At 33.8% G+C, this 21,975-nt stretch overlaps 1 long non-coding RNA gene across 1 annotated transcript in view; it reads left to right on the top strand.

The window, feature by feature from the left end:
* LOC122235099 overlaps positions 1–15,786 on the top strand; it is a 52,738-nt gene extending 36,952 nt beyond the window's left edge. The window contains exons 2-3 of the long non-coding RNA XR_006213220.1: positions 14,454–14,543; positions 15,638–15,786. This is a non-coding gene — a long non-coding RNA (uncharacterized LOC122235099). The remainder of the gene's footprint in view (positions 1–14,453; positions 14,544–15,637) is intronic.
* The last annotated feature ends 6,189 nt before the right edge of the window (positions 15,787–21,975 follow it).

Here is a 21,975-nt window from a genome sequence, read left to right as displayed (position 1 = left end):
ACACACACGCACACCTGCACACAATGGAATATTACTCAACTATAAAAAAGAGGGAAATCTTGCCATTTGTGACAATACAGATGGATCTTGAGGGAATTACATTAAGTGAAATGAGTCAGACAGAGAAAGACAAATACTATATGATTTAACTTATTTGTGGTATCTAAACAAAACAAAACTAATAAAAAAAGAGAACAGTTGATAGCTACCAGAAGGGAAGAGTTTGGGGTGTGGGCAATATGGGTGAAGAGATTCAAATTACATGTTGATAGATGGTAACTAGATTTATGGTAGTGATCACTCTGCAGTGTATACATATACAGAATTATAATGTTGTACACTTGAAACTTAAATAATGTTATATGCCAATTTTACATCAATAAAAAAACTATCAAAACAAATAAAGTTAAATATTATGAAAAAAATTATGTGCAAAGTAGAAGCTTTACCCAGAGAAACATAAATTAAATTTTGCTCATCTCTAGGTGTGACAACTTCTATGGAACTCATTCTATTGGGTTTTCTTAAAAAGTTTGTAAATAATTGAAATGGCTATATTAATAAAATTTATACAAAATTTGGAGAATTTCTAAAGAACTTCTGAAAAACTAAGTGGTATGTGTTAACCATCTAGTCTGTATTAAATCTGATCCTTTTAAGGTCTAAAAAAAAAAAAATGACCTAGAAGTCTATGATTCTCCTCAGGGTATCCCAACTTATCACCTAATTTTACTGATAATCCTTTAGTAAGTGCAATAACCATTCCAAACCTAAAGCACCTGTACAGGGTAGGCTGACTCGAAGAACTCTGACATATTGAAGAATCCAACAGCCATGTCCTCAATACAGCAAAGTGGAGCCCTATTTTAGAAACAGATATAGGCTCTTCCATTACAAGAATCTTCTTCCCAAGAACTGAGAATCTGATCACATCAACTTCAATTTCATTCCTACCTCTTGTTAACTATTTTTATGGCTTTATTGTGCAACTGGATGAGGCTTAGCTGACCTACTGTTTATTTGAGTTGGCTTTCCAGTCTTTGGTTTGGATGCCTGCTTTGCCAAGTGTTAGACTGTAGTTGTGTAAGTACATTTACTACAGATTTAGCTCTTCTGTCCTTTCTGGCTCCCTAGGAAATCAAGGCTTTGTCTCACCTGCACTGTAAAACGAGAAGGCTACCAGAATTTTGGATTTGGGATTGGTGCTCTGCTGCCCCCTACTGGCCCTAGGCCACACTTTACATAGAAAAACAATCTTGTCAAAAGCCAAGCATTTCTCAAGGGACTATTCTTTTAAGAGCTCAATCAAAGATCTACAAAGTTGACCAATAAAGAGAAAAGTTCTCAATAATATGTATTGAGAACTTATATTCCCAAGCACTATTCTTGGCCTTTTGTACATATTTATGATTTAATCATCTTGACTTCTTTGTGAGATAACTGTTACAACTCACTAGATAAACTGTTTGAAGGGAGAATTGGAGACATTAAATGATGTGCCTAATAAATTACACATATGTCATGCCTGGGCTTTAATTTTTTTACAGATGTTTGTGCCTGATTTGCTCTGACTCAGGACACATGTTCACCAACTCCCTTGGCTCTGAGTAAATTCTCAAATGCTCAAAATATTTTATTCTCAGCAACAGGGTTAAAATTCAGGTTCTGGTAGCAGTTCAAATTATGTTTTCTCTACTGTTCTTAAGACATAGAGCAACGCTACAATAGAAAATGAACATTGGGTGTAAAGTTCAAAAGCCTGGATATAAATTTCAGGGCTGCTCCTTGGGCAAGTCATCTAACCGGCTGGAGTCAGTTTCCTCGAATGTAAAAAAGAGGACACTGCTCTTTCTATCCCAGCGGGGAGTTGTGTGCATTGTATACACAGCACTGAGAATTTAGCTCTGCAGAAGTACCTGGACCTCTCTCACACATCCCATTCTAGATTCCCTAATGCATACACACGTATTGATTTTATTAAGGATCGCAGATTACACATGAAAGAAAGAACACTAATATTTCCCATTGAACAACAGTGTTTTTTTTTTTTTATTTTTTATTTTTTTTTAAATTTTTTTTAATGTTTATTTATTTTTGAGACAGGGAGAGACAGAGCATGAACGGGGGAGGGACAGAGAGAGAGGGAGACACAGAATCTGAAACAGGCTCCAGGCTCTGAGCTGTCAGCACAGAGCCCGACGTGGGGCTCGAAATCACGGACCGCGAGATCATGACCTGAGCTGAAATCAGATGCTTAACCGACTGAGCCACCCAGGCGCCCCGAACAACAGTGTTTATATTTTAAAATTCAAATAATGACTATATTATTATAGTATGTTATATTATTATATTAATCAATACACAAAGAAAGATGTAAACAGGAGAAAAAAATAACTATTGATGCAGGAGCTTACTCAAATGAAAAGACATGAACCTAAATGCTTTTTAATTTTATTATTTTAATTCAAATATAATCCATACTCCCTACCAAATAAGTTATAAGGCCACTACTACTGCCACCACTGTTACTACCACAATTATTACAAGATAGAAAAAGAAAGAAATGATGTTATTAATTTTGCTTCAAGATGTATAATTATCACACAGGATGTTTACAAACTTCCTACAAAAGCACACAGAAATCACTGTAATCTTTATATAATATGTAGTCAACTTTTTTTCTGGGAAATATTATCAGTAACAACACCAACTTTCTTCTCCTATTTATGCTATTCCCATGAGAATTAGTTCACCTGTGGTTAATATTTTTTCTTTTCATTTACATTTTAAAACATAAACTAAGGGAAATAAGTAATATTATTTCAAACACAGAATACTTGTAAATTAATACTTATGACTATCAAACAACTTAAGAGAAGCACATGCAAAATCCAATCTAACCAATTCAGTCCCTTTTTAAAATTTTTATTTTTTAAAGTTTTTTTTTTGAGCCCCAACATGGGGCTTAAACTCTGAGATCAAGAGCCACATGCTCTCCCGACTGAGCCAGGTAGTTGCCTCTTACCCCTTTTTTAAAAACCACTTTTAATTTACATATATCACTTACAAGGTAAAGTCAAATCTCCTTCAAGGGACATAAAAATCTTTTCATGATCAAGTTCCTGCTTATCTGTTTGTGTTTCTTATCCATTCCCTACCTTATACTTTACAATTCCATCATATAAAACCTATAAAATTTCAAGATTAGAACATTACATCCTTGTCAACTGCTCATCCCTCTCCATTCCTGGGTTTCTCTGTAATCCCTTTCTTCATTTAGAGAAGTTTTATTTAGTCTTCAAGAGCCACTATTATTTGTGTAAAAAACCTTTCCAGGAAATCATCCCTAACCTTTCTCACCAATCCAGGCAATGACCAATCTAGTCACAATGATAAATTATATTTAGTTAACAATATAATTCTAGCTCTAGGCTAAGCATGTAACATATTAATTATGTAATCTGTACAATAACCGTATAAAGTAGTTTGTATTATTATTCCTTTATGCATAATGAAATAAAAACACAGAAAGGTTAATTAACTTGCCAAAGACCACACAGCTAGTCAGTTGCAAAGCTGAGAATCCAAATTCAATTAGTCTGGCTCCAGAGTCCATTAGCTTTAACATCTCTGCAAATACTATTTCTCATGTACAACAACACTCTGCTCAAATGATCCCTTCAAATATTCATCTCCAGCCAAGTTTTACCAGGGGAAAAAATGTAGTCATTCATATTTCTATCTATAGCATATTACATGTTAGAGTTATCAATATATGTTTGCTGAACATAACCATGTCTTATTTTTTAAATTAGGTTATTTTTTTAACTACATCAAACTTTTTAAGGGGAAAAATGTATACTTACTGGAATAAAGAATATATAATAAAAATTGTTCTTCTGAAAAGAATTTAGATAACTTAATAAAAGCTATATATAATAATTTAATAAAAAATTAAATTTGCAGATATTAAAATAAAACATATAATTTTTTCAACATTTTTATAAACCCATGCAATAATATGATGAAAAATTTTATGAACACAGAGACTCTAACACACCTCCCTAGGGGAAGGTTGTCTTTCCTTGGCTATTTAGAATCAATGGCACAGACTAAGCAAATAGATCACTAAGACTCATGATTAAACATTAAGTCTAACTCTGAACTTCCTAGTAACAAGCAAAAGTATGAAATATAATATGTACCTGTGTGTTTCCACTATAATTAGTCTTAATTAAAATCATAATTTTAATAGTAATTTAAATAGTAACCATAATCACATTTCAACAGCAGATATCTGTATTGATTTTTAAATTATATAGTAATATATTTCCAAATTATTTGGAGAGAGCAAAACTCTCACAAACTGAGATCATGACCAGAGCAGAGATCAAGAGTTGGATGCTTAACTGACTGAGTCACCCATGCACCTCTAGATTACAGATTTCTATACTTGTTTGCTTTTGTTCACTTGAAGCAGATATGTCTAGAGTTATTCCAAATATCTAGCTCTGAACACAAGGTAAATAAGTTCATTGGATATTGTTCTTGTGTTGACTATGTTTAACATTTCCAAATTATTTAGATAGAAAACATAATGTTGATGTCTAACAAATAATATACATATAAGTATTTTAAAATCCTGCCATAAATAATATTATGTAGTTTTCTACATTGTTAATATGCTGTGTTACAGAATTATATCAAGATTTTTAAGATTTCTGAGCACTCAGACCAAGTATGCTTATATGCTGCAACTCTGAATGCCAGGAAAAAGTAAAACTTAACTTCAATATAATTCTTACATTGGAATCAAGCACTTAACCTGTTCATCTTTATAATGAACCAAAACAAAGGAATGGTTTCCTCTGAGTTGCAAACATCTGTTGCTATAAGAAAAAGATAGAGAGACAGAGAGAGATCATTGTAGAGGCCTGAGCACAGTTTCTTTATCTGACCAAAACAGTCTAAACATTCCTCTCAGCATGACTAAACTTTAGACAAGTTTCCTTCTGACTACAGGCCCCTGACCTCCCTTTCCTTAGAGCATTTATTTTGGACAACTTGTGATGGGTATTAAATGGAGGGCACTTGTTGGGATGAGCACTGGGTGTTACATGTAAATGATGAATCACTGAATTCTACTCCTGAAACCAATATTACACTGTATGCTAACTATCTTGAATTTAAATTAAAAACAAATAAATAAATAATAAATAAAGTCAGATTATAAATCCTTCCTAAACTCCTTTGAGATATAAATCTTGGACTCTTGCCATTTTTACAACTCAAGAATATCTTTCTCAAGGCCCTGGAAGCCAAACCCTAAAAATGTAAACATCAAGAACGATAAAGCCCCTATCAACCTATCTCTGGAGGGTAGGAGCCTAAATCCCAAGGGCAACAAGGAGCAGAGATGGTGTAATGACTGTCAACCTGCTCCCGAAAGCCCTGTAGTACTTTTCTGTAAAATTTTTTTAATGTTTATTTTGTTGAGAGAGAGCACGAGACAGAGCTCGAGAGGGGAAGGGTAGAGAGAGAGGGAGACACAGAATCTGAAGCAGACTCCAGGCTCCAAGCTGTCAGCACAGGGCATGATATGGGGCTAGAACACAGGAACTGTGAGATCATTACCTGAGCCGAAGTCAGATGCTTAACCAACTGAGCCACCCAGGCACGCCCCGTCCTGTAGTACTTTTCTACTAGTGGACCTCAGCATGCTTAAAAACTCTCCCACTTTTTCTTTCAGTAGAATTCAGCTCAATCTCTCTCCCCTACTGCAATAACCATGAATCTTCTTTGCCTATTTAACTTGTCTATTGCAATTATTCTTGGACATATCAAACACTGTCTATACAAATAAAGCACTTTAATTTTTCTTTCTTCATATAATTCCTTCTAGAGTTAGCAACTGTATAGAGTACTTTTTTGAAAAAGCAACTTCTTTGAGCTCTCTTAACCAAGTTAGTTTATAGGAATGCTGGATATAGTATAATTATAAATATCGTGGGCAGTCATGTTGAATATGCCTAATACATTAGCGCAACATAATCTTTTTTTAAAATACATATTTTATAAGACAAGCTAATTTCTGTTTCTCTGCATTCCATTAATTTTTTTCTAGCTTGATTCAGTAATTTCTCTAATTTGTTTTGCTGATTTTTAGTGGCCTTTTGTAGCAACTTATATAAAGTTTTCTCTCCCAACTGCTCTCTCATTCTTAGTTGTTCTGATGTAATAATATTATTGCTATTTCTATCATTTTATTAATGAAAATATTAATATAAATTGGGATGCAAGGTAACAAACTATTTAAATAATTTCCTTAATTTTGCCTTGCCTCCCAGAAAATAATACCAGGAAAAGCAGTAAATAAAAATAAATGCAAATAAATACATGCTATGTTAGAAGGTTTTAGGTACCATGTAAAACAACAACAACAACAAAGTAAATCAGGGTAAGATATCTTGAGAGAGGGAGGGAGAGATATTTTGAAAGAGAGAGAGATTGATTCATCTTTGTCAAGGACATTTTTGGCAGTGGAGCAACTACTGCCATACCCTTGCCCTCATGTATCCAGTTGAAGAACGCACAGCAGTTCTTCACATTTTAGATGAAGAAAATTATTATAAACCAGAACTCCACAATATTCTTTATTAGTAAAAAGCCTTTGCATTATATACACCAAATAGATGGAATATTTAGTCCACATGATATGGTATTTAAAAGAGAAAAATCAAAATGTGTAATAAGACATGATATTAAGTCAATACAATTAATTATATACTCTTTTTGACAAAACAAAGACATCTTAGAAACAAAGAAATCAATATGCAAAAGGCAGGGTCCTAAATCACTGAAGAACCAAGTTCTAGAAGAAAAATGTCAAATTAAGAACTGTTCTATGTTTTTATTTTGATAACAAGTGAATGGCATTAATATTTTCAGGTTTTAAAACGTATCAGACAGTCTTTAATTTAAATGACAGAATAACTTTAGGTTTGTGGTAAATTCTCTCTTTTTTTTTCAAACAAACTAAAGATAATTCTTCTTTTGATTATTATTCCCAGGTCTTAGGTATAGTGATATTTTTTCCCTGAAATTTAATACATTCACCTTTATGCACAGATGGAACTAGTTAACATTTCTTCCATTTCTTATACTCTTCAAACCAATTTAATTTAAAAATATCGAAAGAATTCAAATTACTTACAGTGAATAATTCTGAAGAGAGTCTGGCTTTATCCTCTTAAAACAAAAAATATAAAGAATTATAAATTCATAGATATCACTGAAGAGAAAGTACAGAATGAGAGTCTAAGTCAAATAGGAATCTTTGCATGTATTCATGAGCACGTGTGTGTGTGTGCATGCTAGGTAGAGAAAAACTGGAGATTTCTGGAACACATTCACAGTGAAACAACTCAGTCAATGAGGGAAAGGATGCCCAACAAGAAACCATGACGTTGTTACCAGAAGCAGCTCGCTCAGGAATCAGGAAGGCCGTTAATAAAAAACTGAATTTCAGGGAAGCTGTCACCAATTAGCTACAGTCTTGGAGGCCAACTGAGTCACCCGCAAAAGCAGAGGCCTAACACGGAAAAGGTGGAAAAAAGGAAAAACTGTAAAAAATAGAAAGGCAGACCAAAAAGTACCGAAACCACCGGGATAATGGTCGTTGATGGTGTCTCTCTGCTTGATTGTCTTGGACTCCTTAAATCTACTTCACTTTGATACCTCTCTTAATTTTGGCAATTGATCAACAAAAAGAATTCTAAAGACATGTGAATCAAAAACTTATCAAACAGGAGTGCCTAGGTGGCTCAGTCTGTTAAGCATCTGGCTCTTGATTTCAGCTCAGGTCGTGATCTCATGGTTTGTGGGGTCAAGCTTAGTGACAGGCTCTGTGCTGACAGTGCAGAGCCTGCTTGGGATTCTTTCTCTCTCCCTCTCTCTGTCCCACCCCTGCTCGTGCTCTCTCTCTCTTTCTCTCTGTTAAATAAATAAACATTAAAAAAAATTACTTATCAAACAACTAAACTTTTTGCAAAATACACGAGGGCAATTAGGTATCCTATAAGAATTATTCTATGTAATTTAAATTCCTCTGATAGTCTAAGGTAATTAGTCCATTTTTATCAGATTCTTTTATTCATATGAGCCAGATGAAATTTCCTGGAAATTCATATATGAGGACACAATGAAGACTGATGACCATGATGCTATGTGGTAGAGAATAAAATGCATGCATTTAATCACATGACCCTTTAGAAAGAGGAAAAATTTGAAAATGTGTGGGAAGACATTTCCTCTAGTTTTTGTATTTTGCCCACACAGACACTAGTTCAAACTTTTATCAAGAGGTTCATAATCTTTTCTTTTGTCACAAAAGAAGCAATGAAAACAGTAAGATTAAAGCAGTGTATTACCACTTCCCTGAGCTAGATAGGGTCAATCAGTGTCAAAAGTGACAAGAAAAGACACCAAGGCAATATAGCTTATCAGAGGGAATCTATGGGGCCCTCAAATGAGAAAATCTTGTGAGAGCAATGAAAGAGAGAGAGGTAAAGTGACACACAAAGTGGAGGAAATCACAGTATCGATTTTAATTTTTTTTAATTTTTTTAATGTTTACTTATTTTTGAGAGACAGAGAGAGAGACAGAGAGAGATAGAGCATGAGCGGGGCAGGGGCAGAGAGGGAGACACAGAATTTGAAGCGGGCTCCAGGCTCTGAGCTGTCAGCACAGAGCCCAACACAGGGCTCGAACTCACAAACCATGAGATCATGACCTGAGCCAAAGTCAGACACTTAACCGACTGAGCCACCCAGGCGCCCCTGAATTTTTTTTAAGTAAATGATTTGTCTGTGATATGAAACTTAGTAGAAACACAGGGACAATGAGTCTAATTTTTCTGGCTTATTGTCTGTTAATCTTAATTATCTGAATATTTAATTTTCTTTACCCCTGTTTGATCAACACTTGACACAGCTGTGCCCTTATCCAATAAGGTCAAAAGACTTTTACAACCACTTTACTGAAGTATGACTGACATACAAAAAGCTGTACATATTTAATGTATATGGCTTGATCAGTTTGGAGATAAGACATACCTCTGAAACCATCACTGTAATCTATTCCATAAATGTATCTATCACCTCCAAAAGTTTCTTACTGCCCTCTGTACTTAATTTTTGTGTGATAAGAATACTTAATATAAGACTTAACTCCTTAGCAATTTTTAAGCATACGATATAGTATCATTAAATACAGATAATAATTATTAATCTTCCTCCCCCTATCTGCTGGTACTAGCATTCTGTTTTCTGGTTCTGAGTTCAACTATTTTAGATTCCTCACATAAGTGGTATCATACAGTATTTATCCTTCTGAAATGGCTTATTTCACTTAGTAGAATGTCCTCTAGGTTCATTTATGTTGCTGCAAATGACATAATTTCCTTCTTTTTCTTAAGGCTGAGTAACATTCTGTTGAATGTAGACATCACATTTTCTTTATCCATTAATGTCCACCAATGAACATTAATGGTGCATCTGTATTTTGGCTGGCCTGATTAAAGCTACAATAAACATGGGAGTGTATATAATCTCTTTAAGATCTTTCCTATTAGTAAGTGCTTAAATGTAAAAGAAAATAAACTGTCAAAGAAGAGGATATGAAAAGGAATATGTAACCTGATACATAAACCTATAAAACGAAATTTCTAAAATTCAAAAATAGGGGTGCCTGGATGACTCAGTTGGTTGAGTATTTGACTTTGCCTCAGGTCATGATCTTGTGGTTCATGGGTTCAAGCCCCGTGTCTGGCTCTGTGAGGACAGCTGAGAGCCTGAGCCTGCTTCAGATTCTGTGTCTCCCTCTGTCTCTGCCCGCCCCTCCCCCCACACTCATGCTCTGTCTCTCAAAAAATAAATAAAAAACATCAAAACAATTTTTTAATTCAAAAATACACTTTGGAATATTTACCCTGGAAATTTTGACAAATATACCATTTTGCTATTACAAAAAGGGTGGATTATTAAATAAAGCAAATAAATGTCAATCCTCATCTCATACTAGCACAAAAGTAAAATGCAGATCAATTAACATTGTTGATGCAAAATTTAAAATATTTTTTAAAATCTAAAAAGAATAGGATAATTATATGAGAACCTTTTCAGCAAGGGGAAAAAATACCAAATAAATGTGAGAGAGAAATGATTGTTGTATGTGAATATGTATGTACTTTTTCCTAAGTTATAAAATAGTTGACATAATATAAAAGGCAAATAACTGGCTAGAGAAAATTGCATAAAATATAATGGATGAACGACCAGTATCTTTTAAAGACTTTACATAAATCTATAATAGATGCAAACCCTGGTAAAAATGTATAAAGAGGGGTGCCTGGGTAGTTCAGTCTGTTAAGCATCCAACTCTTGATTTTTGCTCGGGTCATGATCTCAAGCTGGTGAGATCGAGCACCTTGGCAGGCTCTGCTCCCAAGCACAGAAGCCTTCTTGGGATTCTCTGTCTCCTAATCTCTCTGCCCTTCTCCTGCATGTTCACATGTGTGCACACACATGCATGTGCTCAATCTCTCTCTCTCTCAAAATAAATAAATAAAATATCTTTAAAAAACAAAAATATAAAAACATGTTGAACGTGTATAAAGATGTATAAAGGATATTATTAGAAAATATTAAATATGGAGTAAATGAAAATAAATGTTTAACTTCATGTTTACTTAAATCAATGTTAATTTAAATGTTTTTGAAACGATTTCTCATGCTAATATCAAAATTTGGGAAGTGTCTGTGGAAAAAACAGTCTCTTATACTGCTGGTGACAGTGCAGTTTTCCAGGAGAGTAATTTGGAAATACGTATCAACTGATATATTTAACAATATGTGTGTGTGTCTCTCTCTCTCTCTCTCTCTCTCTCTCTCTCTCTCTCTCTATATATATATATATATATATATATATATATACATATATATATATATATGTTAAAAGGTGTTTTGCCTGATGATTACACTTTACACTACACTGATTACTAGAAATCAATCCCAGGAAATAATCACAAATACACCAAAGCGTTATTAGCTACAAGAATATATATTGGTACACTATAGATAATAGTAAAATATTAAAAACAGCTATTCAACCAAAACTGTGGGGTTTTATAAATCAACTATAATATAGTCAGGTGGTGCAGTTAAAAAAAAGAAAACTGTAAATAATAAATGTGTCCTTCTCTCCTTTCTCTTTCTATGTCTGCCTCTCTCTCTGTCTGCCTCTCTCTCTCCCTCTAAACACATTATATGTATTTATCTACAAAGAATGGATTGTATATTACTAATTTTAAGAGGAATTGGTTTTGGGTAGTAGAGTTATAAAAGACTTTGCTTCATTATCTTATGCATATTTTCAAAAGCGTTCTGCAATAAATGTGGATTTACTGTATGATACGTAAAATATAAGTTATAAAAGCAAATCTAAGAGAGCTTTCTCTCATATGTTAGTGAGGGAGGATTAAACTAATTAAATGGTCTAAACCTTCTAAAAACTAATGGAAAAAAGCCACTTTACCATACTGGCTTTCTAAGAACACCACCTCACAATTTAAAATCGTGCTTCAGCATTCCATTTGACAAATCTATGTACTTGTCTAATGATTGCTGAAGAATTGCAACAATCATTGCTGGGAACATTTCTGACTGATGAATCACTCTCTTACAAGTAAGTGCTATTTGCAAACTGAGAGAGTAAAATTATTCTTCCTTATGATGTACTAAATAATAAAATAAAATGTATGTTTCTTAAATGTAAGATGCAGGATTCTGCTTCTTGGTGAAATGCCTTCCTTTCACTCATATGTATGTGTGCATATATTTATGAATTTTCTTTATTAACAAGAGCAATGGATTTGGAAAGGGAAAAATACACTGGGAATATCTATAGTATTTTTGCATGCCAAGAGACAAAAAAAATTGGGGTGCCTGGGTGGCTCAGTCAGTTAAAGGTCCAACTCTTGGTATGGGCTCAGGTCATGATCTCAGCGTTCCATGGGTTCGAGACCCACACTGGGCTCAAAGCCTGCTTGGAATTCTCTCTCTCCCTCTCTCTCTTCTCTCAAAATAAATAGATAAACTTTATAACTTCCCAAAGATAACTCGAAGGATAATATATATGTATACATAATAATATATATTTAAACTTCTAAATATTTATCAGATCAAATCTTCTATGCCCTATTTTAATCACTTTATTTCACTACTCAGATTTGTTTTCATAACTATTATGTTATCTCCCTAATTGGAAGCATTCAAGTGTTTGTACCAAATAAAAACACTCAACCATATGTTACTAAACTTCATCTCTGGTTTTATTACACCTTTGCCCAATTTTTTTCAGACATTTTCCTGAGATGATAGTCTAAGCTCTTTACATGTTATTCAAGGCCTTTCATAATGCAACTCCTACCTGTTTCTCCAACTTCTCTACCACACATCCAAACTTACACTTTAATCTCAAGCAAATCATGCTGCTTATAAATTTTCCTACATCTACCATCCCTTCTACCTCTACAGGTTATCCTTTTTATATGGAATTATCATTGCCTAAATTCATCATCAGCTAATTCTACTGAATTCTACTGAAGCATCATTCAGTTGAAGCAACACTACCATTTCCCATAGCAGTCTTCCTCAGTATGACCTAGACAGCATTCTTTGGAGTCCTATGATGTCCTCTGAAGAAGTCTACCATTTTTCATATCACATTAAGTTGCACTTTTCTATTCATAGGTCTGAATAGGGACATTTGGAAAGCAGGATAACTTTCTTATTTTAATTGTATTCACTGTATGCTTCAGTACATACATAGGTGATAAGTGTTTTTTTAAGTCAAAATGGTCCATTTGGGGGGTTCAAATGAACCCACACTTGTTAATTTTTAGCTCTTAGGAATTGAGAAAAAAAGAATGAGAGACAGAAAACTTTAATGTTTCTATTTTTGGATAATCAGAGTATGATATTACCATATTTTGAGTTGAGAAATATAGAAGGAAGATCATATCTAGGTAACTGTATGAAAAAGTCAGTTTAATAAGAGATATCTGCACTGTGCCAAAATGGAGATGTGCAATAGAAAGTGAGGTAGAGAAGCCTAAACACCAAAGAAAATAAAGGGAAAGACTGTCTCGAGATATAAATGTAAGACTTTTCATTATAAAGTTAAGATTAGAAATATTTTGTAGGATGGGGAGGACTTTCATAATTCAATCCTATTTGTTTTCAAGACAGGAACACCATTAGTTAAGAGAAGTATGGTCGATGAGAAGTTTAGGTAAGAACTCAAAATAAACAACCCAAGAGGTGCCTGGCTGGCTCAGTTGGTTAAGCATCCAACTCTTGATTTCAACTCAAATCATGATCTCACATGCCCTCTATCAGGCTCTGTGCTGACAGCATGGAGCCTGCTTGGAATTCTCTCTCCTTCTCCCTCTGTCCCTCCCCCCCTCAACATAAATAAACATTTAAAAAAATAATAATAAAATTAAAAAAAATAATAAATAAACAACCCAAAAGTAGTAGTAAGTAATGCAATCGGGAGTCCCAAGTCAATTGCCTATAGTCGTCAGGCTTGTAACACGAAGGAGCAGAGTGAGACTTAGGTAACAATTCTGGTAATACAGTGTCATCATGTCTTGTTCTTAGTTCTTCAGCTGAAACTCTGCCTCAGTGTCAGAAAGACACAAGGATTGGATTACTGAAAACAGAGTATCTTATATTAAGGAGACAGCAACTCTTTTAGCAGTCTTTGATGATTTCCACAGAGACATAAAATCTTTGTTACCCAGTATTCCCACTTTTCAAAAGAAGGTGGGAATCCAGATTTTTATGCTAATTCCCTATTTTTAACTATTAAACAGTGCATGAGACAAACAAAAGACATCTCCAGGCTACATCCAGCTGCTGACCACAATTTTGGATCCTCTGTACTATTTGGATAAAGTCGATGTCAAAGATGGTATAGATAATATCTCATTTAAACAAATAAAGTTCCAAACACAGGCAATGATTTCACTTAATTTCAGTGAAACACTAAAATATATTAACAGCAATGTAACTGCAAGTTGGCCATATTGGGTTTCAGAAAAAACTGTTATTTCATCCTGATCATATTACCTAATAAATATATATGAACATCATTCACTCATCATCTACTAGATGAAAATAAAATGAGAAAAAGAAAATGCTTGAGAAATCATAAGATATTTTAAAAATTCATAGCATTATTATTAAAGTATACTACTAATATGGTTGAATTGAAATCAGTAACTTCAATATCATTATTTGTAAATCAGGTCAATTTACATATAGTAAACATAGGGTATATAGAAGTATACAACAAAAATTAATCTCTTCTTACCCTCCTTTTTAAGCAGCAGTCCCAACATGATGCTTCTCACTTCACATCACCACTTAATGAAGAGAGACAACATTTTGAGGGGTGGAGGCAAGGGTGGTTACGGCAGGTAATTTGTAATAAATACTCTCCTAGATATAATAATTTATATTAACATACTTAATTCTAAAGAAGTCACATATACCATTGATCAATTAGAAAAATGAAGATGACTCACATTTGATAATTTCTACTAGATATTTAGAAGTATGATACATTCTTTGAACTATAGTCACCTACCAACCAAAATCCCCAAATCATAGAATGAATTCTGCATAACCTCAATGTCATGTTTAGTAAGGTAGAGCTGGATGGAGAAATATTTTCAAGTTTCATAAAAATTTAAAAAAAAAACTTCAAAGAGAAAACATAATCATCTGAAAAAGTGTGATAAAGTATGCTCACTGGAATTGAAATGGTCCTTGGTTAAAAAGTTAAGAAAGTAAATTAATACACCAAGCACAACGGATAACTTCAGCAATAAAGAATGTTTCACTCCCACTCACACTGTAAAAGGAAAAGAGTTCAGTCCAATTAAATATTCATGAAACAAAAGATCAAGGCTTTAACTCTTAGATCAAGTTCAAGACGGGGCATGAACTAATGATCCAATAGTTTATATGAATATTAAACACTAAGTAAAGGAATAACTCAGAACTACACCATGGAATGGATTTCATTTTAACTTAACTAACTTATAGTTAATTTTACAAATTCTAGGTAAGAAACTGACTGACATTTAACATAATCATATCCAAAATCACATACTGAGGGTTAGTCAATTGATGAGCTGCCCTAAGTTTCAGTAGTTAATAGATGTACTGTGTATTTTTATTATATTGTGGTAATAGTTGTTCTTTACCCAAATCTTTTAGCTCCTTACACATATGAAAATTAAATATGAGCTGATAGTCAAAAATCCATGTGAATTTAGTTACTATACTTTGCCCTCAAACTTGTGCAAACTTATTTTAATATGTCTATGTATTATTCTTAGAATTTAATTGTTAGTGAGGAAGACACTGCATGTATTAATGATTTGAAATGAAAACTCCCTCCTGAAACCTCTCCAGAAACAAGTGTAAGCAATTTCATTTCAAAAGATTGATGGAATAGAAATACACCCAAGGAAGCTTTGACCAATTTGACATCTTCCTTTTAAAGATTCAGGAAAAAGCAAGGTTAATCCAGCCACAGGCAGATTGCCTCCTCTGAGTTTATACAAACTGGTGAAATGTGCAGGAGGCCTGAGAAGCAGCTGAGAGGTCCAGCGAAAATAATCACCTGCTCTTCATGCCAAGAGGCAACAAGCACTCCAGGTAAGATAAAGTTCCAGACTTTAAATTTATCCTCAGTGCAGCAGGCCCGCGGCCATACCTCCCTCGAGAAGCTGCCTTGTCCATCACAACAATCAGTTCAACCAAAGCATTTTATCCATTTATTTATTTTCAAGTTGTCAACAACATTTTAGAAGGCAAAGGCTGACAAATCTTCTTCCATAAAAGCCGAAGGGATTTGTTACTCCTTTTGAGTAAAATGACCTGCAGACATTTTTGCAAAACTGCTAATAAAAAAGCTGAGTGCTAATATGTTGGCTAAACAAAAATAAAGCCTTTTAAGTATGTACCAGTATAATATGATGAAATACAGTGCAATTCAGAAAAGAAAAAACTAACAGGAGTAGAGAGGTTAAGCAGAATATAATAATTATCACATGAACTCATTCTCATTTGCCCAGCCTACTGTTTATTCAGGATATCAGGAACTTCTACATTGTAAAAAATGGTATTTGAAATTAGATATGTGCACTTTCACTAAAACACTCAAAGAAAGAATAAGAATTCATATATTCTCCTCAACAGTCTCATGTACCATATTTTAACAACTGCATTAGCTTATGTTTCATACTATGAGCACTTAGAGTTCAAGGGTTTCAATGTGCTCTTTTCTATACACACAGTATATTTCAGTCACTGCCATATGATGGGTAGTCAATAACTGTTGAATGTTGTAATAAATAAAACTATTTTAGATCAAAAGATCTTAATTTTGAGTCAATTGAGGGTATTTAACAGACTTATGAGCCCTCAAAATTGTACACAAAATACCTTTGCTGATGTACAAAAAGTCCATTTTATCCCTGTGGAGAAAATCCACAAAATTCATCATACTTCCAAAGAGTATCATGACTTCCATCCCACAAATGATTAACTCTCTTTTCTTTAAAAAATGTAAAGATACAATCTTTCAAGGCGTATGGTATAATAGAAAGGTCTGAGACTTACCAAAACCCTCAGAAAACCTCATACTTTCACAGTGATTTGTTAGAAACATGTCTATTAAAAAAGGAAACTAAGATGTTGATTAGGACCATTTTTTAAGCACTGTAATGAGGTTTTATCCAATACAGAAATTAAAAAACTATTTTAAACAGCAATAAGAGGTGTAAAGTTTGGAAAGAACTGTAAAGAATGTTATTATGTATAGAAGATATTATCATCTATATAACAAACATAAGATAACACAGACAATAATTGGAATTAGGGGTGCCTGAGTGGCTCAGTCAGTTAAGTGTCCCACTCTTGATTTTGGCTCAGGCCATGATCTCATTGTTCATGAGTTTGAGCCCTGCACTGGGCTCTGTGCTGAGAGCAGAGCCTGCTTGGGATTCTCTGTCTCCCTTTCTCTCTGCCCCCTCCCCATGTGCCTGCGTGTACTCACTCTCTCTCTCTCTGTCTCTCTCTCTCTCTCTCAAAATAAACGAATAAACATTTAAATAATACTAACAGGGCACCTAAGTAGCTCAGTCAGATGAGCGTCTGATACCAGCTCAGGTCATGATCTTTGCGGTTCATTGAGTTCAATCCCTGCTTGATCCACTTTGGATCCTCTGTGCTCCTCTCTTACCTCCCCCCAACTTGCTCTCTTTCCCTCAAATAAATAAGTGCTTAAAAATAAATAATAATAATAACTTTTAATTAATATAAGAATTCAACAAGATTGCCAGATAACAAGATCAATATTTTAAAACAATGGGAGTTTCAAAAAATTAGGGGGAACAAAGTAAAGAACACATAACTTAAAAGATTCATTTACTTCTTAAGAAGCTTAAGTTACAAGAACTCTGGAATATATATAGCATATTTTATAGAAAAATATAAAACTATATTAAAGAACATAAATATTGAATAAGTAGAAATTTCATAAAATAAGTACTAAATAGAAAAGTTCACATAGTTTCTTTTAACAAGGCACAAAAGTATCAATTCTAAAAGAAAATGATAATAAAACTGATTATATTGAAATTTATGTTGCTTTTAACAAATGACACATAAAGAGACGGTCTACCCAAAGGAATCAGATATTTTCAGTGTATATAACTAGTAAAGACATAGTATCTAGAAGATGTTCAAAATGTTTACAAACCAAAATTTTTAAGACACACACGAACATAATATAAAGTAGTACTGGGAATAGGCATAGAAGTCAGAGTAGAAGTAGTTATAACTATTGCTAGCATTAGCATCATCATTACTATGGTTATTTAACCAGAACTTCATTTAAGCAATCTTTTCTTCTAGTCCCTTCATTAGATCAGGTTATCATAGTCCTGGGAGGTCTCACCCCAAATCACAAAGACTGCCAAAACTAAAGTGCTTTTTTAAAATCCCAAATCTAAATTTCAGTCTATTAGCACAATACTTAATCCACTGACTCCAATTATTACAAATGCTTTTCTATGCAACACAATAATTAAGATTTGACCACATGGTGAATAAGGGAAAACATATACTCATATGATTCAGTATAAAAAGAATTAGCTCGGCCTCAGAGTAGCTGAGTAAGACGCGACCAGTCATTACAGCAATGGCAAAAGAAACTACAACTAAAACTGTGTGACAAGCTTGGTTATCATTTTAATCAAATTTTATCATTTTATAATTTTGTGGTTGACATCTATAAATAATAGACATTTTAATGTTTATTTATTGTGGGGAGACAGCAGGTGGGGGGCAGAGAGAAGGAGACAGAAAATCCAAAGCAGATTCTGCATGGTCAGCACAGAGCCCAACGTGGGGCTCGAACTCACAAACTGAGATCATGACCTGAACTGAAATCAAGAGTCAGACACTTACTTAACCTACTGAGCCACCCAGGCGCCCCCCTACATTTAAAAATTAAATAGTAGGGGGGCGCCTGGGTGGCTCAGTCGGTTAAGCATCCGACTTCGACTCAGGTCACGATCTCTCGCTCCGTGAGTTCAAGCCCTGCGTCGGGCTCTGGGCTGATGGCTCGGAGCCTGGAGCCTGCTTCGGATTCTGTGTCTCCCTCTCTCTCTGCCCCTCCCCCATTCATGCTCCGTCTCTATCTCAAAAATAAATAAATGTTAAAAAAAATATAAAAAAATAAAAATAAAAATAAAAATAAATAAAAAAATAAAAAGTAAATAGTAGGGGCTTTCATCATATTTTCTAGCAATAAGATTAATGATGCATCTCATAAAGCTCTGAAGAAACCTGGAAGTTTCAAATTATAATTATTATACATGGAAAAAATGCATTTTCACTTATATGCCACAACTCCAATTCAAAACAGTTTACAAGGTATTGGTCTGTCAATCAAAACTTCTGAGGCTGTTATAAGATCCATACATTAAAATTTTTTATATATTTCTAATTATTTGAATTTTTTCTCCTTATAACATGACTTTCTTGATATCTAATAATGATTTTTGCTTTAAATCTATTTTGGATCATATTAACATAGTCTCACCGAGATAGCACTGTATTATTTTTCACCTTTTTACTTTGAAGTATCTCATTTCTGATATTTTAGAAATGATCTTTTAAATAGCATATAATTAGAATTCATACATTTTTTCAATGTTTTATTATTTTTGAGAGAGAGACAGAGCATGAGCAGGGGAGGGGCAGAGAGAGAGGGAGACACAGAAACTGAAGCAGGTTCCAGGCTCTGAGCTGTCAGCATGGAGCCTGATGTGGGGCTGGAAGCCATGAACTGTGAGATCATGACCTGAGCCGAAGTCAGATGCTTACCTGACTGAGCCACCCAGGTGCCCCTAGAATTCATATTTTTATGCATTGTTTATATTTTATACTTTCAAATGGAGCATTTATTCCATTCACATTTAATTTACTACAGATATACTGGGTCTATATCTACCATCTTACTTCTCACTTCTATTTTTTTTCTTCTCTTCTACGTTCTTTCTTCTCTCCATTATTGTCTTGGGTGTCGTTTGTTTGAATAGGTATATTTCCTCAAATTCTATTATTTTTTCCGTAACTAATTGGACTGTATGCTCTCTATTCTATTCCTTTTTCTATTCCCTATTTCTATTCCCTATTCTAGACTATGAAGATTAGTCTAGAAATCACAACACACATATACAATTGATCGATGCTGAAAATTAATCAGTACATTTATTCTCTTCTTCAATCATATAAGAACCTCAATTACTATTGTTCCTCACTTATATATTATTGTTGTTTGTTTTAGTTCTATTTTGTGCCCCTAAAACTCACAAAACAGTATGTTTTGCTTTTAAAAGATTAACGTTCCCTTAGATTTACTACATATTTGCTTCTTCTTTTACTATTCATCCTTTCTCACAATCTCCAATGTCTTCTTTGGTATCACTTCTGCCTCAAATGTATCTTTTAGATATTCTCTTTTTTATGTATCAAGTTTTTAAGTTCTAGTTAGTTAACATATAATGTAGTATTGGTTTCAGGAATAGAATTTAGTGATTCATCACATACATACAATACCCAGTGCTTACCACAAGTGCCCTCTTTAATACCCGTCAGCCATTAATGAGGATCTACTTATTGGTGGAAACATTTTTTATTTTGTCCCCTTTAAGATGTCTTCTTTTTTTAAACCCAAATTCTAGAAACTTACTTTCACTTAGAATAGAATTCTAGGTTGGCACTTATTTTCTTTTAGCACATTGAATATATCATGTGTTCTTTGGCTTCTGTTGTTTCTATTGTTAACACTGAGAAGTAAGTTGTCAGTTTAATTGTTACTTCTGAAATCTACAGATTGGTGTCTTTATTTCCAAAAATATCCCAAGCGGTATTTATTCCAATACTATTTACATCCCATTTTTCTCTTTCCTCTCTTTCTAGAACTCCAATTAGACATATGTTGACCTTTCTTATACCAATATTTCATGGGTTTTTCTTTTATGGTTTCCTTCTCTTATTATCTCTGTTGTATATTTTAGATAATTTCTTCTCTTCAATCCTGTAGTTCACTAATTTTCTTACTGCTCATCTAATTAACTGCTAAATGCATCCATTAAGTAATTCAATTTTATTTTGAATTGTTCTATCTTTTATTTCTTAGATATTCTTTTTGGTTATTTTTTAAATCTGTTGGTCCTTTTTTATAAAGTTTCCTGTACTCTGAAAATGTTTTCAAGCTTGCCTTCTTTCAAAGATACTAAATATACAAAGATATTATAATTCAATTATATATGTCTGATAGCTCCAATAGTTGAAGTTTTTGCAGATCACTTCCCCTTCCTAGTGTTTTTATTTTGTTTTTTGATTCTTACATATGGTCAGCTATTCTTTTTTGTTGGCTGTTACTTGTAGAAATTCTTTGAGGTCTAGGATTAGTGGGCTTTCTTCCAGAGAGCATTGGCATTTGCTTTTGCAAGATACCTTGGGAAGAAGACAAGTCCAAATGGACTTAGTTATTATTTATGCCATCACAAGCAATATTAGCTCACATCACACTGGTTATTCTTGCTCTCCCATGTTCCATGGGATAATGCAGAGGCAGGGCAAGGTGAGTACCACATACATAAGAGTCTTTGTCATAGCTAAGGAACTTCAAAATTAAGAAAACTTAATCTTTTAAAGATTTTAAAACCTTCCCAACTTTTCCTATCGGGAATTATTATCTTTACATTCCTGGTCAGAAAAAATAAAATCTTCCCTCTGACCTAGAGAAAGAAATGCTCTTGCTTCCAAAGATGTCTGCATTTCAGATACAACTGACAAAACCTGTCAGTACCCTTGGTTCAGGAAATATACAAATAAAACAGAATTGTCTCACAACAGAAGGTAAGTAAGTCCCAATACCTAGCCAGCCATATTAATGAGAATAGAAAGGATCTTTTGTAAAATATAATATATGCTATATATATACTAAAGAAAGTATGTAATAACATGTGTCTAAAAACAAAATAAAATAAGAAACACTCATGTATCCACCATCAGCCCAGAATTCTGAAGGAAAAATATATGTTCTTACAGAAAAGAGAGCAACTCCTTTGAATCCAGAAATAATCATTTTTTTTAAGTTTTATTCATTTATTTTGAGAGAGAAAGAGAAAGCACAAACCAGGAGGGGCAGAGAGGGAGAGAGAGTGAATCCCAAGCAGACTCTGCACCAAGCCAGACTGGGGGCTCGATCTCATGACCATGAGATCATAACCTGAGCCAAAATCAAGAGTCAGACACTTA

The sequence above is a fragment of the Panthera tigris genome, chromosome F2 (genome assembly GCF_018350195.1).
Source record: "Panthera tigris isolate Pti1 chromosome F2, P.tigris_Pti1_mat1.1, whole genome shotgun sequence".
Lineage (NCBI taxonomy): Eukaryota > Metazoa > Chordata > Mammalia > Carnivora > Felidae > Panthera > Panthera tigris.
Note: the sequence above shows the minus strand (reverse complement) of the source record. Positions and strands in the feature narration are given on the sequence as shown.